This window comes from Triturus cristatus, chromosome 3_2 (genome assembly GCF_964204655.1).
Source record: "Triturus cristatus chromosome 3_2, aTriCri1.1, whole genome shotgun sequence".
Lineage (NCBI taxonomy): Eukaryota > Metazoa > Chordata > Amphibia > Caudata > Salamandridae > Triturus > Triturus cristatus.
The window spans coordinates 164,493,377-164,517,540 of NC_140584.1; the positions used below are offsets into that span (position 1 = coordinate 164,493,377).

The 24,164-nt window shown below is 41.7% G+C and overlaps 1 protein-coding gene across 2 annotated transcripts in view; it reads left to right on the forward strand.

Annotated features, from left to right (window-relative positions):
- The window catches only part of LOC146856955 (FXYD domain-containing ion transport regulator 6-like), a 287,847-nt gene that overhangs the window by 258,641 nt on the left and 5,042 nt on the right, over positions 1–24,164 (forward strand). The gene's annotated exons all lie outside the window — the stretch shown is intronic.

A 24,164-nucleotide genomic window follows, 5' to 3' on the forward strand; every position in this document is an offset into this window, starting at 1 on the left:
CTCTACTACTCTATCTCTGCTACTCACTCTCTACAACTCACTCTGTACAACTCTCTACTACTCACTCCCTACTACTCACTATCTACTACTCTCTCTACTACTCTCTACTACTCACTCTCTACTACTCACTCTCTACTACTCACTCTCCTACTCTCTACTACTCTATCTCTGCTACTCACTCTCTACTACTCACTCTCAACTACTCTCTACTACTCTCTCTCTATCTACATCTCACTCTACTACTCACTCTCTACTACTCTCTACTACTCACTATCTACTACTCTCTCTGCTACTCTCTACTACTCACTCTCTACTACTCACTCTCTACTACTCACTCTACTACTCTCTACTACTCTATCTCTGCTACTCACTCTCTACTACTCACTCTCTACTACTCTCTACTACTCACTCTCTACTACTCCACTACTCTCTACTACTCACTCTCTACTACTCTCTACTTCTTTCGCTCTACTACTCTCTACTGCTCACTCTACTTCTCACTCTCTACTACTCTCTACTACTCTATCTCTGCTACTCACTCTCTACAACTCACTCTGTACAGCTCTCTACTACTCACTCTCTACTACTCTCTACTACTCACTATCTACTACTCTCTCTACTACTCTCTACTACTCTCTACTACTTACTCTCTACTACTCACTCTCTACTACTCACTCTACTACTCTCTACTACTCTATCTCTGCTACTCACTCTCTACTACTCACTCTCTACTACTCTCTACTACTCTCTCTCTATCTACATCTCACTCTACTACTCACTCTCTACTACTCTCTACTACTCACTATCTACTACTCTCTCTACTACTCTCTACTACTTTCTACTACTCACTCTCTACTACTCACTATACTACTCTCTACTACTCTATCTCTGCTACTCACTCTCTACTACTCACTCTCTACTACTCTCTACTACTCTCTCTCTATCTACATCTCACTCTACTACTCACTCTCTACTACTCTCTACTACTCACTATCTACTACTCTCTCTACTACTCTCTACTACTCTCTACTACTCACTCTCTACTACTCACTCTCTACTACTCACTCTACTACTCTCTACTACTCTATCTCTGCTACTAACTCTCTACTATTCACTCTCTACTACTCTCTACTACTCACTCTCTGCTACTCCACTACTCTCTACTACTCACTCTCTACTACTCACTCTCTACTACTCACTCTACTACTCTCTACTACTCTCTCTCTACAACTCACTCTCTACTACTCACTCTCTACTACTCTCTACTACTTACTCTCTACTACTCTCTAGTACTCACTCTCTAATACTCTCTCTCTACTACTCACTCTGTACAACTCACTCTCTACAACTCTCTACTTCTCACTCTCTACTACTCGCTATCTACTACTCTCTCTCTACTACTCTCTACTACTCTCTACTACTCACTCTCTACTACTCACTCTCTACTACTCACTCTACTACTCTCTACTACTCACTCTCTGCTACTCACTCTCTACTACTCTCTCTCTACTACTCTCTACATCTCACTCTACTACTCACTCTCTACTACTCTATCTCTGCTACTCACTCTCTACTACTCACTCTCTACTACTCTCTACTACTCTCTCTCTACTACTCTCTACATCTCACTCTACTACTCACTCTCTACTACTCTCTACTACTCATTCTCTACTACTCACTCTCTACTACTCACTCTCTACTACTCTCTACTACTCACTCTCTACTACTCACTCTCTACTACTCACTCTACTACTCTCTACTACTCACTCTCTGCTACTCTCTCTACTACTCTCTACTACTCTCTACTACTCACTCTCTACCTCTACACCTCTACCTCTCTCTACACGCACACATATGCACATATATATGCATATATATGCATATGCATTTATATATGTGTGTGTATATATATATTCACTGAAAAAAACATAGGTTTCAGAGATGTTATAGTTAGAAATTAGCATTTAAAAAACCTTAGAAATTCACAGAAAAAAACATAGTTTTCAGGGTTGTTATAGTTAGCTGCCCATTTCACTCGTACAAAACCATAGAAATTCCTCCGTTATAGTTAGTTCTGCTAACTATAACTCACGCGCCCGCAATGCACTGCTGATGATGTCACATATTGCATCATTCATGACATGGTCAGTGACATCACTGATGACATCACTGATGACATCTCAACTGACATCACTGATGACATCACTGATGACATCATCCACTGAATGTGGTTTAGTTTGAAATTTAAATATGTATTATATATATACCAATCTGTATTGAAGATTGAGTGGATATATAACTGTCTGGATGGAGGATTTAGTAGCTGTCTGACTGTCTTTTTAAGTGAGTAATTAAAAGTGTCTCACTTAATACATGGATTAGTAACTAAACTATGTGAATGTGTGCAGCACTGTCTCTGTTGTTGTATAACATGCTGCCTCAGTTGGTCACTAACTACATGAGTGTGTATATCAGTTGTTGATTAGTTGGGTGAGTATTTGTATGGGACACTGAGTTTGTGTGTGGTTGGATGGGTTGTGTGTAACTATGCATAGATGTGTGAATGGTTGATTGACTAGGTGTATGGGTTTAAGAGTGCATGTGGAAACAGTTGTTTGGGTGACAGAGTGTATTTATTTGTGTGTTGGTGAGCGAATATATGTTTTAGTTGTGCATCTTCAACAAAGTAAAAAAATAAAAGGCATTGTATGTGGGAGTTGGTGTATATAAATAAGTTTGTGTAAGAGTCAGTGATTGTGAGAGTAAATATATGAATGAGTGTATAATTGTAATGGTGCTTTTTTAACATATTAACAATGAGTTACTATGTGTTTGAATAAATGAGGTGTCGTTGGATAATTGTGTAAGTGAGTAAATTTAAGTGCGATACATTTTTTTCATGAGTGAGTAGGATGACTGCATAACCAACTAAGATGACTGCTGATGTGTCAATGTCTATATATGTGTATAAGTGCATTTGATAGTGTTCGATTAATTAATGACTGCATGTATAGATGATTCTGTTGTTGAATGGGTAGTTGTGTGTGTAGACTTAGGAATCAGTGAGTGGGTATGTAGTAACTGGTATTGGTGGGCCAATGGTTTCAAATATGGTACTCTATATTTTACAGTGAGTGATGAAAGGTTATACTAGTGTATGATGTGGTGTATCGGATTCTCAAGTGGATGATGTCATCAGTGATGTCATTTGAGATGTCATCAGTGATGTCATCAGTGATGTCACTGACCATGTCATGAACGATGCAATATGTGACATCATCAGCAGTGCATTGCGGGCGCGTGAGTTATAGTTAGTAGAACTAACTATAACGGAGGAATTTCTATGGTTTTGTACGAGTGAAATGGGCAGCTAACTATAACACCTCTGAAACCTATGGTTTTTTCTGTGAATTTCAAAGGTTTCTTAAATGCTAACTTTTAAGTATGATAGTAGTTATATCTATTTTTTGTACTGATTTTCTACAGTTTTTTAACTGTTTATTTATAAATATTTTATTCATTAAATAACATATATTTTTCTGAAAATAGCAAAAAAACTTTTTTAATTAAAACGGAAATATTGATTAATTTTCTTGTTTTCATTTTTTATTTTAATATATTTATATCATTTTCTTTAAAAAAAATAATTCCAATTTTTTTCGCAGTCGCATACTCAAAGTGTACACATCACGGTGGGTGCGCGCATTCTAGCCGCCATTTTAGAAAAGTCATGAAGGATCCGCGTATGGTGTGTGACGGCTGCGTGTTTTTCAGTTACATCATATACATTTAATATCACGTGATATGCGCGATTGGTATGCGACCAGTCTGCGACTACTGCTCCCGCGCATTCGCGACACATGCGCATTACGGTACAAGATGTTTGCGCGCTTGCGGGTCCCGCGTGACATCATATACGTGCTGGGGCGCGCTCGGTGCGCGACTCCCGCAAAAAAAAATGATGTTCCAAAATGATAGGTATGTGTCTTTAATATACATATTAAGGCAAGAGATTATGTAAGATATTCATCAAAATAATATATTTGTACTTATAAGAAACTTATATTATTTTTAAATATATTTTCGCGAAGTCGGGTGCGTGCGTCGTGAGTGCAGAAAACCAGGTCAGCAGAGCTGCTGTAGAGTCAGAGAACCAGGTCAGCAGAGCTGCTCTAGAGCCTAAGAACTAGATCAGCAGAGCTGCTCTAGAGTCAGAGAACCAGGTCAGCAGAGCTGCTGTAGAGCCAGAGAAACCAGGTCAGCAGAGCTGCTTTAGAGGGAGAGAACCAGGTCAGCAGAGCTGCTTTAGAGCCAGAGAACCAGGCCAGCAGAGCTGCTGTAGAGCCAGAGAACCAGGTTAGCAGAGCTGCTTTAGAGCCAGAGAACCAGGTCAGCAGAGCTACTCTAGAGCCAGAGAACCAAATCAGCAGAGCTGCTTTAGAGCCATAGAACCAGGTCAGCAGAGCTGCTTTAGAGCCAGATAACCAGGCCAGTAGAGCTGCTCTAGAGCCTAAGAACCAGGTCAACAGAGCTGCTGTGGAGCCAGAGAACCAGGTCAGCAGAGCTGCTGCAGAGCCAGAGAAACCAGGTCAGTAGAGCTGCATTAGAGGGAGAGAACCAGGTCAGAAGAGCTTCTATAGAGCCAGAGAACCATGTCAGCAGAACTGCTTCAGAGCCATAGAACTGGGTCAACGGAGCTGCTTTAGAGCCAGAGAACCAGGTCTGCAGAGCTGTTGTAGAGCCAGAGAACTAGATCAGCAGAGCTGCTCTGTAGCATAAGAACTAGGTCAGCAGAGCTGCTCTAGAGCCAGAGAACCAGGTCAGCAGACCTGCTGTAGAGCCAGATAAACTGGGTCAGCAGAGCTGCTTTAGAGAGAGAGACCCAGGTCAGCAGAGCTGCTTTAGAGCCAGAGAACCAGGTCAGCAGAGCTGCTCTAGCTGACACTGTCTGACTGACACTGACTGACTGACACTGACTGACTGACACTGACTGACACTGATTGACACTGACTGACACTGATTGACTGATACTGACTGACTGACACTGATTGACTGACACTGATTGACTGACACTGACTGACACTGATTGACTGACACTGACAGACTGACTGACACTGACTGACTGACATTGACTGACATTGACTGACACTGACTGACCACTCTCTACTACTCTACTACTGACTCTCTACTACTCTCTACTACTCTCTCTCTACTACTCACTCTCTACTACTCACTCTCTACTACTCTCTACTACTCACTCTCTACTACTCTACTACTCTCTACTACTCACTCTCTACTACTCACTCTCAACTACTCACTCTCTACTACTCTACTACTCACTCTCTACTACTCACTCGCTACTACTCTCTACTACTCACTCTCTACTACTCACTCTCTACTACTCAAGCTCTACTACTCTCTACTACTCACTCTCTACTACTCTCTACTATTCACTCTACTACTCACTCTACTACTTTCTACTACTCTCTACCACTCACTCTCTACTACTCTACTACTCACTCTCTACCACTCTCTACTCCTCACTCGCTACTACTCTCTACTACTCACTCTCTACAACACTCTCTACTACTCTCTCTCTCTACTCTCTACTACTACTCTCTACTATTCACTCTCTACTACTCACTCTCTACTTCTCTCTACTACTCACTCTACTACTCTCTGCTGCTCTCTAGCACTCACTCTCTACTACTCTACTACTCTACTACGCTCTCTCTACTACTCACTCTCTACTACTCTCTCTCTACTACTCTCTACTTCTCTCTACTACTCACTCTCTACTACTCACTCTACTACTCTCTACTACTCACTCTCTACTACTCTCTCTCTACTACTCACTCTCTACTATTCACTCTCTACTACTCACTCTCTACTACTCGCTCTCTACTACTCACTCTCCACTACTCACTCTCTACTACTCGCTCTCTACTACTCTATACTACTCACTCTCTACTACTCACTCTCTACTACTCTCTACTACTCTCTCTGCTACTCACTCTCTACTAACTCTCTACTACTCTCTACTACTCGCTTGTTGGAAAGGTGTTCGCAGGAGGGGAGGTTTGGTGTACGTTCCTACCTACCCCTCTGACCCACCTCTCCCAAGTGGACCGAGCTAGGCGAGGAGGCCGCTCCGGGAAGGGGGTCTCGTATCCAGGAGCGCACACACTGAGCTTATACTACTGACAGAGGGACACCACACAGTAATTCCTCTTAAGACGATAACCTTTATCGATAGATTCAAGGGATCTTTATGATCCGAGTTGCAAGCATTAAATCAGCGCCACAAGCGACTGCGATCTCGTGTTCGGGGTCTGGGGGTAGCGAGACAGTCTTTGTTCAGTGTCTCTGTGGAGTACCCTGCGCACAGCCCCCAATCCTGGAGCTGGAGGGGTGTTGGTTCTCTCGGCAATCTCTGCCAATCTTCCTGGAGGGGAGCGCCGCGAGTCACTCAGCAGGCACAGGTAGTTCGGAGTCGGGGAGCCGCGACAGCGTCAGCAGGGCTCAGATGGTTCAGACTTCGGGGAGCCGCGACAGCGTCAGCAGGGCTCAGATGGTTCAGAGTTCAGGGAGCCGCGACAGCGTCAGCAGGGCTCAGATGGTTCAGAGTTCGGGGAGCCGCAACAGGGTCAGCAGGGATCAGGTGGTTCAGAGTTCGGGGAGCCGCGACAGCGTCAGCAGGGCTCAGATGGTTCAGAGTTCGGGGAGCCGCGACAGCGTCAGCAGGGCTCAGATGGTTCAGATTTCGGGGAGCCGCGACAGCGTCAGCAGGGCTCAGATGGTTCAGAGTTCGGGGTGCCGCGACAGCGTTAGCAGGGCTCAGGTGGTTTAGATCTTCTTCCCCGTTGTCCCTTCGGCACCCCCTATTATACTCCCCCTGCCCTTTGAAGTCCGGAGTCCTCGCAGAGAGGGGTCTTGGTGACTGAGGGGGGTTCGTCGGGATTTCCTGCCGCTCGGTCCTTTGATCTTTTCAGGTGGGTCTGGGAGGGACCCCAGACGCTCAGCAGGCGAGGCGCCCGCCCCGCAGGGGCCGGGTGGCCGATCGAAACCCTCCTGGGGAAGGCGATCCGAGGTGTGGCTGGGCTGGCGCCTCTCGGTCTTGCTTGGGGGTTGCCCTGCTCCCTTGGTCGGGCATGCGTGGTAGGGTGTCGAGTCCGGCGGGTGCTCCGGCCGGCCCTCGGGTTGGTGTGGTTGGGGCGGCCGGGGTCTGCGACCTCGGGTATCAGGGTGGTTGCAGGTTGGCTTGTTGGTCGGGAGGGCCCACGCCGCGAGGCCGGTCTCACATCGCTCTACTACTCACTCTCTACTATTCTGTACTACTCACTCTACTACTCTCTCCTACTCTCTACCACTCACTCTCTACTACTCTACTACTCACTCTCTACTACTCTCTCTCTACTACTCACTCTCTACTACTCACTCTACTACTTTATACTACTCACTCTGTACTACTCTCTCTCTCTACTACTCTCTACTACTACTCTCTTCTATTCACTCTCTACTACTCACTCTCTACTTCCCTCTACTACTCACTCTACTACTCTCTGCTGCTCTCTAGCACTCACTCTCTACTACTCTACTACTCTCTCTCTACTACTCACTCTCTACTACTCTCTCTCTACTACTCTCTACTACTCACTCTCTACTACTCACTCTACTACTCTCTACTACTCACTCTCTACTACTCTCTCTCTACTACTCACTCTCTACTATTCACTCTCTACTACTCACTCTCCACTACTCACTCTCTACTACTCGCTCTCTACTACTCTCTACTACTCACTCTCTACTACCTACTCTCTACTACTCTCTCTGCTACTGACTCTCTACTACTCACTCTCTACTACTCTACTACTCTCTACTACTCGCTCTACTACTCACTCTACTATTCTCTACTACTCACTCTACTACGCTCTCCGACTCTCTACCACTCACTCTCTACTACCTACTACTCACTCTCTACTACTCTCTCTCTACTACTCTCTCTCTACTACTCACTCTCTACTACTCACTCTACTACTCTATACTACTCACTCTGTACTACTCTGTACTACTCACTCTGTACTACTCACTCTCTACTACTCTCTACTGCTCACTCTCCACTACTGATCCTCTACTACTCGCTCTCAACTACTCTCTACTACTCACTCTACTACTCACTCTCTACTACTCTCCCTACTTCTCACTCTCTACTACTCTCTCTACTACTCACTCTCTACTACTCACTCTCTACTACACACTCTCTACTACTTGCTCTCTGCTACTCACTCTCTACTACTCTCTTGTACTCACTCTAATACTCACTCTCTACTGCTCCACTACTCTCTACTACTCACGCTCTACTACTCTACTACTCTCTACTACTCTCTCTCTACTACTCACTCTCTACTACTCTCTACTACTCACTCGCTACTACTCTCTCTCTACTACTCTCTACTACTCACTCTGCTACTCACTCTCTACTACTTTCTACTACTCACTCTACTACTCACTCTCTACTACTATCTACTACTCACTCTCTAATACTCACTCTCTACTACTCACTCTCTACTCTCTATTACTCGCTCTCTAATCTCTACCTCTCTACCTCTCTCTCTACTACTCTATACCTCTCTACCTCTCTACCTCTACACCTCTACCTATACACCTCTACCTCTCTGTACATGCACACATATGCACATATATATATGCATATGCATTTATATATGTATGTGTATATATATTTGATGTGATCAAGACCGGTTCTCCGGTCGAAACGCGTCATGCTGTAGTACGAAAAATAAAGCACTTTACCTGATAGCCACGGAGTGGTCTGTTCCTGCTGCTTGCATCATTGGGCATTCTGAAGGACTTTGGAAACCATATATATATACATATATAAACATATAATCTGCATATCTATATAAATATAAATTCATGCAAACATATACATATACATATATGCATACATATGCATGGTATGTATATGAAATTTTGAAAAACACTAATAAAAGCAAAGCTAAAAAGCCACCTAATTATAAACAGAATTGCTTTTACTTAAACGAGGGCGAGACCTATTGCATTTTCAATGCTTGTTTACTTTGGTTCCATCAAGAAGGCATTCAGATGTGACACATTTGCCATAAATTCTGAATGGTAGCACTCTAGTTCCTCATTAGATCACTTTAGCAAAGCTACTGCTCACCATGGAAGTCTGCTGCTGGTATTCAAAGTGCATGTTTCAGTCTGCATGTCAGAACTTTTTAATGAAATAGAAGAGGATTTGAGAAGTCAAAATGTGCCCTAAGTTTTCATTCTGCAGCACTAATCATAATTTCTATGGCAAAATGAACACCCTCATTTTGATCCTTTGCAAATTAAATGTTTTAAATGTTATCACTTTATTCCAATCAAGATGGCTTCAGGTGTGCCATACCTTTGTCATAAGTAAGACTGTTAGCGCTCTAGTTGTTCTTTAAAACACTCTGGGATTTCTGTCATTGGGCTATACTCGGGCTACATCTCGGTGATATGTGTGCTACATTTGGGCTCTTTTGTCTCTGGTGGCCATCTTGGGAACCTTGTTATGAAGATTCCTAATTTTCTCATTTACTGCAGTCTCCTCAGTAGGCATACTGTCAGTTTTTTACTTTGATTCAATGAAGAAGGCATTCAGATGTGTCACACATTTGCCATAAAGTCAGAATGTTAGCACTCTAGTCACTCATTAGATCACTGTAGTAAAGCTACTGCTCACCAGGGAAGTCTGCTGATGGTATTGAAAGTGCATGTTTCAGTCTGCATGTCAGAATTCTTTAATGAAATAGAAGAGGATTTGTGAAGTCACTCAAAATGTGCCCTAATTTTTCTTTCTGCAGCACTAATCATACATTCTATGGCAAAATGAACCCTCTCATTGTGTGCCTTTTTAAATTAAATGTTTTAAATGTTACCACTTTATTCCAATCAAGATGGCTTCAGGTGTGCATACCTTTGTCATAAGTAAGACTGTTAGCGCTCTAGTTGTTCTGTGGAACACTCTGGGAAGCTGCAGTAGAACACAAAGGAATCAACTGACAGTCTCTGCCCTTGTTGGATGTACATGTTTTACTGAGAATGTCAGACTTCATTCTCACATGACTGAGAAAGATAATGTGAATTTACAGAAAATATGCTCTCAGTTTAGCTTATAGATCACCTTCCAAACCTCTGTGGGAAAAGCATGTGAAAATAGTTTTCTCTCAAACATGATTCATGATATCCCAGCAGAAGGCTTTTTCACATGGTAAAATCACCTTAGAACATACCACAATTCCTAAAATGAGTATGGTACCCTCAACAAATGATTTATAATGTAACTAAAGTCTTAAAACCTTCCATTAACTGCAATGCTTTTTAATGAGGTGTTATCATGTATATTGGTCCCAAGATGGCTGCCAACACTTCTTGGATGAAGTGCTGACAGCCAATCAGATCTCACAATGAGATGTGTGGTTAGGCTCCGCCCAGATATATATATGATGTTACTTTTGATTTTCACAGGAACTTCTGAACAGATTTACACCATATATGCAAAAGGCACATGCCTGACCTGAGGACTACCTCTTTGCCAAATTTCAAGTAATTATGTTCAGCCGTTTGGGCTGTACCTTCGACTAAAGGTCCTATGGGAAAATGCATGGGGAAAACACGTTTTGGGACCCCCCTTTTTTCTCAGCCCCCGCTTGACGAATCACCCCGAGACTTTCAGGGTAGGAGCTGAGCGGAGCGCCCCATTAGTTTTGAAAATTTCACGAACATAAGTCAACCGGCGCCAAAGTTATTCAAAATAGAATTTTCAGATTTCCTATGGGAACTCGGCCCTAACTATAACTATCTACTGGCAACCGCCAGTAGATAATATATACATACATATATAAACGTATATATAATCTGCATATCTATATAAATACAAATATAAATGCATGCATACATATACATATATGCATGCATATGCATGTTATGTACATGAAAGTTTGAAAAACACTAGTACAAGCAAAGCTAAAAAGCCACCTAATTACAAACAGAATTGCTTTAACTTAAACGAGGGCGAGACCTATTGCATTTTCAATGTTTGTTTACTTTGGTTCCATCAAGAAAGCATTCCGATGTGTCACACATTTGCCATAAATTCGGAATGTTAGCACTCTAGTTGCTCATTAGATCACTGTAGTAAAGCTACTGCTCACCAGGGAAGTCTGCTGCTGGTATTCAAAGTGCATGTTTCAGTCTGCATGTCAGAATTTTTTTATGAAATAGAAGAGGATTTGAGAAGTCACTCAAAATGTGCCCTAATTTTTCTTTCTGCAGCACTAATCATACTTTCTATTGCAAAATTAATCCCCTCATTTTGTTCCTTGTTAAATTAAATGTTTTAAGAGTTATCACTTTATTCCAATCAAGATGGCTTCAGGTGTGCCATACTTTTGTCATAAGTAGGACTGTTAGCGCTCTAGTTGTTAGCTTTAGAACGCTCTGGGAAGCTGCAGTAGAACACAAAGGAATCAACTGACAGTCTCTGCCCTTTTTGGATGTACATGTTTTACTGAGAAGGTCAGACTTCATTCTCACATGACTGAGAAAGATAATGTGAATTTACAGAAAATATGCTCTCAGTTTAGCTTATAGGTCACCTTCCAAACCTCTGTGGGAAAAGCATGTGAAAATAGTTTTCTCTCAAACATGATTCATGATATCCCAGCAGAAGGCTTTTTCACATGGTAAAATCACCTTAGAAAACACCACAATTCCTAAAATATGTATGGTAGCATCAACAAATGATTTATAATGTAACTAAAGTCTTAAAACCTTCTATTAACTGCAATGCTTTTTAATGAGGTATATTGGGCCCAAGATGGCTGCCAACACTTCTTGGAGGAAGTGCTGACAGCCAATCAGATCTCACGATGAGATGTGTGGTTAGGCTCCGCCCAGATATATCTATGATTTTACTTTTGATTTTCTCAGCAACTACTGAACGGATTTACACCATTTAACCAAAAGGCATGAGTGTGAACCAAGGGCTACCTCTTTGCCAAATTTTGTGTAATTCCGTTCAGCAGTTCGGGCTGCAGCTGCGATTAACGGTTCCTATGGAAAATTGCATGGGGAAAACACGTTTTGGGACCCCCTTTTTTCTCGGCTCCCGCTTGACAAATCACCCCGAGACTTTCAAGATAGGAGCGGACCGGAGAACCCCACCAGTTTTGAAAATTTTGCGAAGATTCCTCAACCGGCGCCAAAGATATTCCATCCAAATAGAATGTTGCGGATTTCCTATGGATAATAGGTCCTAACTATAACTACCTACTGGCGACTGCCAGTAGATAATATATATATATATATATATTATATTAGATTATATTAGATTTTACATATATATATGTATATATATGTATATATATATATATATATATATATATATATATATATGCAAAAACAACAATTGATGGACAGAATGCAGAACAATGTCATACATTCACCCCAGTACAGAGATCTGGGCCAGGTCCTCCCTGGACTGGAAACAAGCATCCTAGGACCGGTTTCGGGCTTTCAGCCCTCGTCAGCCAGGATAGCTTGATTCCAGTGGCATGGAGAGCAAGGGACTCACGTCTGAGCATACCCTTCCCACTCGGGGTGACAAATGCAAAAACAACAATTGATGGACAGAATGCAGAACAATGTCATACATTCACCCCAGTACAGAGATCTGGGCCTAAATCCATCGTTTTTTTGCTCACCATGCCATTCCAGTTTGAACCCAGCCATATGCAAATCAGTCTTGACCCTGTGCCCCATGGGAACAGTATAGCCCGAACTGCCAAGCCAGGTCCTCCCTGGACTGGAAACAAGCATCCTAGGACCGGTTTCGGGCTTTCAGCCCTCGTCAGCCAGGATAGCTTGATTCCAGTGGCATGGAGAGCAAGGGACTCACGTCTGAGCATACCCTTCCCACTCGGGGTGACAAATGCAAAAACATATATATATACATATATATATATAGAGAGAGAGAGAGAAAAACGCCTTCAGGTAACCAAATCCTTGGCAAAAGACGAAGCGACCCCAATTTGAATTTGTGCCAGCGTTTATTTAGTGCCCAACACCAATGCCGCCATTACGCGTTTCCGCCCTCGTGGGGCCTTGATCACATGACAACGTTTGAGGGCGTGAGTAAAGTATTTAAAGTGCAAAAAACTCATTATCAATTGCATCAGGTGTGTAGTTTAGCAATTGACATAGAAAACATACCCTGATCAAACCATAACGTATTGGTTTATGCATGATAGATCAGAGTATAAAATCAATGTGAAATACATGATTTAAAATCACCATAAAATACGGGAAATGGGGTACGGAACAGATATCTACACAGATTATTTATAAAAATATTTAAATACATAAAAACAGATATATTACAGAATCCTCCACATATTAAATTTAAAACACATGCGAATTCTCAAATATATAAAAGACACGAATTATGCCTATATAAATATAGATAAATAAATATCATATATAAATATTCGGATACCTGTTTGAAAAGATTAATTATTAATCATTAGTTACCTCAAGGATACTACAGGTATTTATGTTCTGTGTAGGACATCTCAGATGTTTATAAATATTTAATCGGAAATAGGGGACAAATGCCAGTCATTCCCTCCATTACTATCCTATTGCTGTATGTGCAAAGATGCAAAGATAAAACATCATAAATATGTGCAAACCAAATGTGTATAAAAATACTCTAAAAAATGTCTAATCATTAAAAGACCTTATAGGTCACGGGAGAAGGCAGCCTTATATGTTTGAAATTTAAAAATTATTTAGAGACAGGTGAAAAAGTCTTCACTAGCATTCAGTCCATTTGGTGTTTTGCAGTCCATGAGAATAATGTGCCTTGTTTCCAATTTGCGCAGTAATGACTCTCGATTGCCACCTCTTCTTAGGGGCGGGACTGTATCTATGGCATAATACTTAAGGCCTGCCGGGTTTCTATCATGAACCTCATTGAAGTGTCTGGCAACTGGGTACGCGGCGTCTCCATTGATAATAGCTCGTAGGTGCTGGAGTATCCGCTTGTGCACCTGCAGCTAGGTGCTGCCCACGTAGCGCAGGCCACACGGACACTCCAGCACATACACCGCATACTCAGTCTTGCAAGTCAGTTTCTGCTGTATACGAACAGGACTTGCACTCAGGGGAGTAGTGTAGTCGGTTTTACTGACCACATTTTTACAGGCTTTACAAAGTGAGCATTTAAAGAAACCTGTACTGCTAATGAGCCAGGAACTATTGGTTCTGATTTCTGGGCTACTAGATACTAGGCAATTGCTTAAAGACCTTGCCCTCCTATATGTAATACTAGGGGATCGCGGTAATTGGCTCCCCAATACCGGATCATTCACAATCAATGCCCAGTTTTTCTTTATGATCTTGCGAATAGTCTGATGTTGGCTATTGTACGTCAGAATCAATCTTGACTCTTTGTGCTCATCAGAAACCAATTTCTTTCTGCCTGAGAGTGCAAGTGCCCTGCCAGGTTCATTGGCTTTGCATATGGCCTTATTAATGAGTTCCATAGGGTAACCTCTACTCAAAAACCTAGTCTTACACTCTCTTTTTGCAATACTACAGTCCATGTCATTACTACAAATTCTTCTTATACGAAGCATTTCCCCGTATGGAATACTTCTAATCACATGTGCGGGGTGATGACTAGTGGCGTGTAATATAGCGTTCCCCGCCGTGGGTTTTCTAAACAGTCTAGTCTGAAGTGTATTGGAACATACCCGAATTTCAACATCCAAAAAGCAAATAGATGTATCACTTATTTGCCCGGAGAAGCCAAGGTTCAATTCATTGTTATTTAAATTGTCTCTAAATTGTTTGGCTTCACTTTCTGGTCCATTCCAAATTATTAAAAGGTCATCGATATACCTATACCACTTTACAATGTTTTCAGACATGATTTTGGTGTATGTAGGTATGAGGACATGTTCCTCCCAGTACCCCAAATGTAGACAAGCATAGCTTGGGGAGAAACATGCCCCCATAGCCACGCCACTCACTTGCTGGAATACTTGGTTAGAAAACAGGAAAAAGTTGTTCTCAAGGCACATGTTGATCATTGATAGTAACATTCTGTTATGTTCATGGAAATGGATGAGTCTCAGATTAAGGTAGTATTCTATGGCTTTCATTCCATCCCTGTGATGAATACTAGTATACAGGGAGGATACATCTAAAGAGATAAGAAGGTACCCCGGTTGCCACACTAAACCCTCTATTTTCTTCAATAGATCACCAGTATCTAGAATGTACGATGGAAGTCTTTTTACAAAATCCTGCAGAAAAAAATCAACATATTTACTAGTGTTTTCCATGATGTTGTTACAGGCGGAAATGATGGGGCGACCAGGTGGTTTCACGCTGTTCTTGTGAATTTTAGGAATAAAGTAAATTATCGGCATCACCGGATGGTCATTCTTCAGGAATTTGAACTCCTCCATTGTTATTAGACCCATACTTCTCCAACCCATTAGCTTTGTATGGAATAGATTCCACGCCTGTTTTACCTCAGTCATTGAAGATCTTTTATGATATTGTCTGTCATTCAGTTGGCCCAACGCCTCCTCCATGTACATGTCTCTTGGCCATAGTACTACGTTTCCGCCCTTATCCGACTGACGAATAACAATGTTAACGTTGTTCTGCAACTTCTTAACAAGCTGGTGATATGCAAAGTCACGATATCGATGTTTCTTATTTATATTTGCTTGTTTTAGGTGCAGATTCTTTAGTTCTTGTGATACTTTGTCTTAAAACATATCAATGTTACCTTTCAACATCAGGGGACAGAATGTTGATTTAGGTTTAAATGGGGTGGGTACTATTATTCCTCCATGTCCCAAACCTGGATTTGCTGAACAAGTTGCGGTCTCATCCTGCATATGCAGTAGGTCCTGTAAAAGCTCAGCATCTCCCGCTGTTAATAGAGTGGGACTTAAATTAGGTTGTGCAGGTGTCGTTGTTTTGGTAGACTTGTGAGTTGAAAAGTACTTTCGCAATTTCAATTTGCGAACAAATCTGAACACATCAATTTTGGTATTAGCATAATCGAAATTGCTATTGGCACTAAACGTTAGTCCTAATGCCAAAATATTATTTTCTTGTTCACTTAATATCGTATCAGTGAGGTTTATGACAGTCAAAGGGTCATTCATATTGCACAATGTATTTACCTGCGTTGCCACTGCTTGCAAGTTTTCTTGTAGGGTTTCTTTGTGTTCACGTTTGTGCAATTTGTTGCATCTCCTCCTTGCGCTCCGTTTCCTGTTGGCATTTTGTCGGTGTCCGCATTTCGAACACTCGAGCGCAAGGTCTGTTTGCGATCTTGACGCATGCACTCCAGTTCTTGTGTCAGCGTGAATTTGCGAAACCCCAATCTCTGCGCCCTTTGTTGATCACTGTCAGATTCACTGTCCACATTGGAACTTAGTTCAGATGCAGAAGTCTCAGGTATAGCAGTGTTGGCAGGCTGCTTTGTTGCATCACTTGTATTAGGAATGAGCTTCTTGTTTGCTTTAACGCTGTCGTACTTTTTGGCAAATGTAAAAATTTGACCGTGCTCATAGTCCAAGCGGTCTCGCTGAAATTTGTACGCCTTCCTCTTCTTTATCACATCCTCCTCTCGGCGCAGACGTATTGCCATTTCCTCCCGATATTTTGCTGCAAGGGAGGTATCAGGTAACTTTTCAATTTCAATATTTAACGTGTCGATTTGTTTCAGCAGGGTAACTCTATCACTCTCCGCATATTTAACCAATATCTCCACCAGACGGCGAGAAGACTCCAGGTTACACTCTGCCCACTCCAACAACATCCGGGGGTCTGGATTATCATACGGAGGAGCCAGCATGATTCGCAGTCCTCGGGGTATTCTACCCACCTCCAAGTACCGGGTGAGCGAGCGGTGCTCCCACCATTTGGCCTGCTCAGCCTTGCTTGCTTTCTCCAGGATTTTAAACAGCTCCTTAATCTTCGGCTGTGTTTCCGGCAGTCTGTTAGACACCGAACCGGTTGCTCTCTCCCCTACCGGGAGATCAATGAACATGTCGGTTGCCGCCTCCTCCCTACTCCTCAACGTGTCTGCGGACATGGTGTCGCTTTATGGGCTTGTATACAATATTCGAAAAAACAGGTTTGGTGCGTCGATAATATCGCGCTGCAGACCTAGCACACTCCTTTACGGGACTCTCAGCAGGACCCCTACCGTGTGTTGATCGTGGAAGTAACAGACCCGGGTCCTTCGATCAGCCGACCTATGACCACAGGAACTCCTCCACGTCTCTCCCCACTGCACGTAGTCCTTCCGCTGTCCCGGGGCAACCGCGACTCCTCCTTCTTGGGAGAACAGGGGATTCCAAAGCCTCGGAATCACAGCTTCATGCCGCACGGCCCAAAATCAAAGGAGGGGTTAACGCCAATTCGAGGAAGCAGTCTCGAAGATAACTTGGAGAAAAACGCCTTCAGGTAATCAAATCCTTGGCAAAAGACGAAGCGAACCCAATTTGAATTTGTGCCAGCGTTTATTTAGTGCCCAACACCAATGCCGCCATTACGCGTTTCAGCCCTCGTGGGGCCTTGATCACATGACAACGTTTGAGGGCATGAGTAAAGTATTTAAAGTGCAAAAAACTCATTATCAATTGCATCAGGTGTGTAGTTTAGCAATAGACATAGAAAACATACCCTGATCAAACCATAACGTATTGGTTTATGCATGATAGATCAGAGGATTAACGGTTCCTATGGAAAATTGCATGGGGAAAACACGTTTTGGGACCCCCTTTTTTCTCGGCCCCCGCTTGACAAATCACCCCGAGACTTTCAGGATAGGAGCAGACCGGAGAACCCCACCAGTTTTGAAAATTTTGTGAACATTCCTTAACCGGCGCCAAAGATATTCCAAATAGAATGTTGCGGATTTCCTATGGATAATAGGTCCTAACTATAACTAGCTACTGGCGACCGCCAGTAGATAATATATATATGTATATATATATCATATTAGATTATATTAGATTATACATATATATATATATATATATATATTACCTACTGGCGGTCGCCAGTAGGTAGTTATAGTTAGGACCCTGTTTCCATAGGAAATCCGCAACATTCTATTTGGAATAACTTTGGCGCCGGTCGACGAATCCTCGCGAAATTTTCAAAACTAATGGGGCGCTACGCTCCGCTCCTACCCTGAAAGTCTTGGGGGGATTCGTCAAGCGGGGGCTGAGAAAAAAGGGGGGTCCCAAAACGCGTTTTCCCCATGCATTTTTCCATAGGACCTTTAGACACAGCTACAGCCCGAACGGCTGAACAGAATTACTTGTAATTTGGCAGAGAGGTAGTCCTCAGGTCAAGGAAGTGCCTTTTGTAGGTCTGGTGTAAATCTGTTCAGTAGTTCCTGAGAAAATAGCATTTAAATCAATATATATATCTGTAAGCGCGCTCCGAGCGCGCACCGTAAGCTTACCGTACGCGTACGGTGCCGTGCGCGAGCGCGATTCTGATTGGCTGTTAGATCTTAGTAAACATTCGAATCGGTCGAAACCAGGAAGTGTCGGCCGCCATTTTCTCTCTCGCACTCTGAGGGGGGGAGGAAAAACAAAGTTGGATATCATAAAAAGGGGGCAGGCTAGACAGCTCCTAAACACCTAGCCTTGGTTATTGTGTGCCAGAAGGCCATTCAAGGCCAAAAAATAAATTTTTATTTTTTTGAAAAAACGCCGATTACGCTTACCGTACACGTACGGTAAAAAATAATTAAAAAAAACAAAATCCACATTTTCCCACCCCCGTGAGCTAAAGGGGCCGCAGGGCACCATTTGTGCATGGCATATGACTTCTACAGAACATTTAATAGAAAACCTTTCACAACGAAGCGCATAATATGTCCTCCGTGTGCGGACGGTGCGCGAAGGGCATCGTGCGTACATGGCCCATCCAGCGTAACGTGGGCATGCGATGCGCGTAGCGCACCGCGTGCCCACCGTGCGTGCACGGCACTAACTGCGTTAAGTGGGCGCGCGGTGCGCGAAGCGCACCGCGTGCTCACTGTGCGCGCACGGTGCGCTTTGCGCACCGTGCGCGCACGGAACGAACTGCGTGAAGTGGGCGCGCACGGCACGAACGGCGTAAAGTAACTTAGCATTTAAAAAACCGTACAAATTCACTGAAAAAACCATAGGTTTCACACACGTTATAGTTAGGAATTAGCATTTAAAAAACCTTGCAAATTCACTGAAAAAACCATAGGTTTCACACAAGTTATAGTTAGCTGTACATTTCACTCGTAAAAAACCAATGAAATTCCACGTTATAGTTAGTGCAGGCAACTATAACTCACGCGACCGCAATCCTCTGCTGATGCTAATACTGTATTTAGACACTTATTTGCCCATGTCTTCTTCCATTAAATTTTAGCTATACATATATTACAAATATTTTTTTTTCATAAAGACACATATGTCATTAGCAGAGGATTGCGGTCGCGTGAGTTATAGTTGCCTGCACTAACTATAACGTGGAATTTCATTGGTTTTTTACGAGTGAAATGTACAGCTAACTATAACTTGTGTGAAACCTATGGTTTTTTCAGTGAATATATATATATATATATATATAACTTTCAGCAATCCTGTCTCTTTCCTTGTCAAACAGGTACAGACCACACAGTGCCAAGTAAATAAAGCGTGCTAGTTTATTCTTCCACGGTCAGCATAACGTTTCGGCTGTTGACACACAGCCTTGATCACATGACCCCCCAGTGACGCACATGGTTTATATACAGGTCGTGATTGGATTCTAATCAGTTACAATTGCGATTGTTGTTGGAAAAGCAGTAGAGCTAAACAAAATACTTCGACATTAGAAATACTTGTTAAAAACCATAAATACATAAATAACTAAAACATCATCATAGTTAAATATATAATCACCAATAATATGATAAAATTTCATATAAAAAGATTTTTTCATCATTTAATATATAGGACCTTAAAATGAAGGAAAAAGGCCTACATAATAGGGTTTTTCTACTGGGATTTATATATTTATCCCCTCATTTTTTGTCAGTGCCGTAGTGACACGATATATTCCCTATTGCATGAATACTGCTCTAATACATATTGTTCCAAAAAATAAGGCGTAACTGGTCACTATAAAGTGCAAATGCTTGAAATATTGTCTCACAGTGAGATAAAGTGCAAACAGTGTATACAGAAAAAATGTATTCTATATAACATCCCAAATCACGACACTGATAAAAATAAGTGCTAAAAAAGTGAGAAAAAAGACTAAAATATTAACAAATATTATCTTTCTGATGCCTAAAAATGACTGTTCCTAAATCAGTAAACATGATCTATTAGTTGAATGAAATTCATTGCATTACATCCAAGAAAAACTATCACGAATATGTAAACAGATAAGATCCCCCAGTTCTAATGATGTTAAAAACAATTGGAAATTTCTAAAACTCAGTTAACTCCATAGTGAACACAGGTAGAAGGATGCATAGGAAAGAGTGAGACATTTCAAAATATCATAAAATATCTCATAAGCAGTTACTCTTATTACACATATTCTCATAAAAAATTATGTAGATCCTCTCCCGTGTTTAATCCTTTCGGAATTCTAGTATCCAAGAGAAGAATGTATTTGGATTCAAGTTGCCTAAGTTGTTTCTCTCTGTTACTGCCTCTTATATTCTTTTTCACGGAGTCAATTACATAATAGCATAGGTCATTGAAATTTTTATTATGTACTAATTTAAAATGACGAGCTACCGGATAAGCATCATCGGAATTGACTATCGCTCTTAAATGCTGCAAGATACGGTTAAACACCTGTAGCTTCGTACTGCCCACATATTTCATTTTACAGGTGCATTCCAACACGTATACTGCATAATCCGTGCGGCAAGTAAAGAGACTTTGAATTTTAATGGGATTTTTCTCAAAGATACTAATGTATTCAGTGGTATTGATGCCAAACTTACAAGCCCTGCATGAGATACATTTGTGGAACCCCGATTTGTTGGATAACCAATTGGTGGAAGTAGTTACCTCAGGGTTAGATTTGACTAGTGCATCTCTCATTGAGGGCGCTCTTCTAAAGGTAATGAGAGGATTGTTCGGAATTAAGGGAGCTAAAGTTATATCTGTTTTCAAAAGTGGCCAATGTTTTGTAATAATACCCCTTATTTTCTTTTCTTCTACATTATAAGTTGTGATAAGTCTGACTCCACCTTGGTTATTCGGTAAATCCTCATCCGTATTTGTTTGACTCTTTTTTTTATTAGAGGTAGCAGTTGTGTTCAAACATTCTTCTCTAGTACGGATGTTCGCCTTATCTTTAGACTGAATTAACTCTTTTAAGCAGTAGCCTCGAGCTAAAAATCTCAATTGGGCCTCATCTTGACATTTTTTCAGATCCTCATCAGAGCTACAGATTCTACGCATGCGGAGGAATTCACCGTAAGGTATACTTTTTATAAGGTGACCAGGGTGAGCACTACTGGCATGGAGGATTGAGTTCCCTGCTGTTAACTTTCTATGTAGCCTGGTCTGGATTTCGTTATCCCTGATGTAGATTTCCACGTCCAAAAATTGGACAGAACATTTATTAATATCAGCAGTGAATTTCAGGTTCAGATTATTCTGGTTTAATACATTGATGAAGGAGGTCACAGAATCTTCAGTACCCTTCCATATCATACAAATGTCATCGATAAACCGCCAAAATTCAATCACATTAGTGTCAAAAATTGTTTTGTGGGTACCTCTGAGGACTTGTTCCTCCCACCATCCAACATGTAGGCAGGCATATGATGGGGAAAAACAAGCCCCCATGGCAACTCCTCTCTGTTGCTGATAGATCTCCTTATTAAATAGGAAGTAATTGTTCTCTAAACATATTTGTATCATACGTAATATCATAACATTGTGTTTGCAATAATCAATGCTACGTTTATCCAAAAAATGTTTAACCGCATTCAATCCATCAGTATGATGAATACTGGTATATAGGGTACATATGTCCATGACTACTAACACATAATCATTTTCCCATTTTACTTCCTTTAACTTGGATAAAAAATGTCCTGTATCTTTTATAAAAGAGGGTAAATTTTCCACTGATTCGTGCAAAAAATAATCTACATATTTCGATACGGGTTCCAAAAGGCTCCTTTGAGCCGAAATAATCGGTCGCCCTGGAACCGGCACTACCTGCTTATGAATTTTAGGGATAAAATAGAGAGTCGGTGTGATTGGAAATTCATTCTTGAGGTAACCCAATTCTTGTTTGCTTAAAAGGCCATCTCTTTTCCACTGATTTAATTCTTTAAACACATTTTCCTTTAAGTTCCTCACATCCATAGCTGAACATTTTCTGTAACATAAAGTATCTTCCAAATGTCTTTTTGCTTCTTCCATGTAAAGTGTACGTGGCCAGATCACAATATTGCCTCCTTTGTCGGCCTTGTTGATGATTAAATTAGAATTGTTTCTTAATTTTTTCATAAGTTTCGCATATTGTGCTTCCATATATTTGTATCTCCTTTGTTTGCGAGATGACATGATTTGTAGTGTTTTCAATTCTTCTACTACTATATCATTGAAAGTGTCAATAGCGTCTTTAGGCATAAGTGGTATAAATGTTGAAGGAGGTTTAAAATATATATATATATATATTATCTACTGGCGGTCGCCAATAGATAGTTATAGTTAGGACCGTGTTTCCATAGGAAATCTCAAAATTCTATTTTGAATAACTTTGGCGCCGGTTGACGAATCCTCGCGAAATTTTCAAAACTAATGGGGCGCTCCGCTCCACTCCGGCCCTGAAAGTCTCGGGGTGATTCGTCAAGCGGGGGCCGAGAAAAAGGGGGGTCCCAAAACGCGTTTCCCCATGGATTTTTCCATAGGGACTTTAGTCGCAGCTACAGCCCGAACGGCTGAACAGAATTACGTGAAATTTGGCAGAGAGGTAGCCATAAGGTCCATGAAGTGCCTTTTGCAGGTTTGGTGTAAATCTGTTCAGTATTTTCTGAGAAAATAGCATTTAAATCAATATATATATCTATACGCGCGCACCGTGCGCGCTGGGTGCGCGCACACTGCCGTGCGCGAGCGCAATTCTGATTGGTTGGTAGATCTTAGTAAACATTCGAATCGGTCGAAACCAGGAAGTGTCGGCCGCCATTTTGTCTCTCGCACTCTGAGGGGGTGAAAAACTAATGTGGAGAACGTGAAAAGGGGGCAGCGTGGACACTTCCTGACCCCCTAGCCGTGGTCAGGGGGTCCCAAAAGGACCCCCAAGGGCAAAAAAAAAAAAATATTTTTTTTCGAAAAATCGCCGAGTGCGCGCACCCAGCGCGCACTGTAGAAATGGAAAAAATTCCGTGAAGTTCGCGCTGCGTGCGCGCACGGTTAAAACATTAAAAATGAAATTGCATGGTCAGTCCCCCCGTGTGCGGACACTGTGCGCAGCGCAGTTTGCGTGCACCGTAATCCGCTGCTGATGACGTCAGATATTACATCACTGATGACATATGTGTCTTTCTGAAAAAAAAAAATATATATATGTATAGCTAAAAAAAAAAGGAAGAAGACATGGGTATATAAATGTGTAAATACAGTGATGTAATATCTGACGTCATCAGCAGCGGATTACGGTCGCGTGAGTTATAGGTGCCTGCACTAACTATAACGGGGGAATTTCATTGGTTTTTTACGAGGGAAATGCCCAGCTAACTATAACATGTGTGAAACCTATGGTTTTTTAAGTGAATTTGCAAGGTTTTTTAAATGCTAATTCCTAACTATAACGTGTGTGAAACCTATGGTTTTTTCAGTGAATATATATATATATATATATATATATACATATATGTAATATGTGGCACTCTCCCTGGGTTTTCAAACTTGTATTCACTCCATCTCCCTCCTCCTCATCTGAGATGTCATCAGTGATGTCACTGACCATGTCATGAATGATGTAATATGTGACGTCATCAGCAGTGCATTGCGGGGGCGCGAGTTATAGTTTGCTCA